General features: G+C 36.3%; 1 long non-coding RNA gene across 1 annotated transcript; it reads right to left on the reverse strand.

The window, feature by feature from the left end:
• On the reverse strand, positions 1–1,066 carry LOC149511393 (uncharacterized). The gene is made up of 2 exons (XR_016334193.1): positions 619–1,066; positions 1–508 (listed from the first exon to the last, which is right to left on the reverse strand). It is a non-coding gene; the product is annotated as an uncharacterized LOC149511393 (long non-coding RNA).
• Positions 1,067–1,778: the final 712 nt, after the last annotated feature.

Raw genomic sequence — 1,778 nt, forward strand, 5'->3', positions numbered from 1 at the left:
TTGAAAATGAAATTGAAACTTTTTTCGATCAAGAGTTCTAATGAATTTAAAACAAAATCCTTATAAATTTAGCACCATAGCTTCATGAAGAGGGAGGAGTCTCTGATAAGCCAAATCCTGCAACAATTTTCACCACCATTGTCCACTAATAAATACCCAAACACAATAATAGAAACATAACGCAATCGGCCAAAGAATCCACCATTTGCAAATCCCACATTAACAGAACCATCACCAATACCATTACTGGACCACCATCCACACCATAGCCGCAACCCAAAAGCAACCATAATCCTTGCCACAACCCATAAACCCAGAAAATCAAGAAGCCACCTAAACTGCTTTGTCTCACCACCATGCGAATCACCATCACTAGCAACTAAAAACCCAACCTTTCATCACCGCCAGCCACACAACAAACAATAGAGGCAGGAAATCAATTTCGCACCCTTACCTTTCAACCACCATCAAACGCAAAATATCACCTGCAAAGCAACAATCTAAAGACCTGCAATCTCAATCCAAACAGATAGCAAGTGAGATATCAACAGGCCCAGAAACACAGCAATCAAATATCAATAATAACAAATAAAAAAAAAAAGAACTTTGTGTAAAAACCTTTGTTTTGCCAGTGGCAATGCTAGTGAAGGCTCACGGTGACTTGGGGATTTTGAGGATAAAAAATGGTAGAGGTATAGAGCGTGGGAAGTACAACAACATACTAAAATCTCAGCCAAATTCGACAATGGAAGAGGCTGAAACAGGGAAAGAAAAATCGTGGCTTAAGTTTCAGATCTACGCCTTTAGGAGCCAATTTGGAAAAAATCGACCAAAAATCCGAGACAAGGAGGTTACAGAGAGCTTTCAGGTGAAATTTGGGGGCCAGCGGTGGTCTACGGCGACAACCGGTGATGATCTACGGTGACGTACAGTGGTCAGAGGAGGCCGAGATCTAGGAAAACTTGAAGCTAGCCGGTGTCCTAAAGTTCCTATCATTTAGTGAGAGAGGCAGAGAAGAAAATATTTAGAGAGAGAAGTTCAAATAAACGAATGAAGAAATAGTGTGAAAATTAAAGTTCTATAGGAAGCTAAAAATGACGCTGTTTTGCCATTAAAAGAACTAGGATCCTTCAACCCGGTCTGGACCTGCCCAATGGCTCCAACCGGCATCCCAACCCATTTAGCAACTTGGCCCAGCCTTTGAACCCACTTGCTAATTTGGTGAATTTCAGTTTGGGCCTTGCAAGTCTCTTATTAGCCAAGTCCAGATTTGAGTTAATTAAGCTGTTCTCCAGCCCGAGTTGGCTTTAAGCTTGCACCAATTTTCCTTTGTACAATTTAGGTCCAATCCCTAGCCCGCGTGAAGAAGAGTCACACCCAACTCATTTTCCAAGCTTAGTCAGAATTTTGTTTAGGCCATTACAAGCTCAACTTTTTTTGGATTTCCACTTAGACTTGATCCATTTGTTATAATTTTTATTTGCTTTTATTTATTTTATGCTTTTGTTTATGGATGTTTTAAAATATATAAAATAATAATAATATTTTTTTTTGAAACTTAATTCATGATATCTTACTAAACGATTGAAAGATTTTTATGAGTTTGAAAATCTTTAAATTATGAATTCTATTAAATTATTAAAAAATTTTATAATAAATTTTAAAAAATAAATTTTTATCCTACCAAATGATTGAAGAATTTAAATATCGAATTATAAATTATACTAAACAATTGGAAAATTTTATAATGAATTTTAAAGAAAAAATAATTTTTCAAT

The sequence above is a fragment of the Durio zibethinus genome, chromosome 26 (genome assembly GCF_047325235.1).
Source record: "Durio zibethinus cultivar Kanyao isolate XHJ-2024 chromosome 26, ASM4732523v1, whole genome shotgun sequence".
NCBI lineage: Eukaryota > Viridiplantae > Streptophyta > Magnoliopsida > Malvales > Malvaceae > Durio > Durio zibethinus.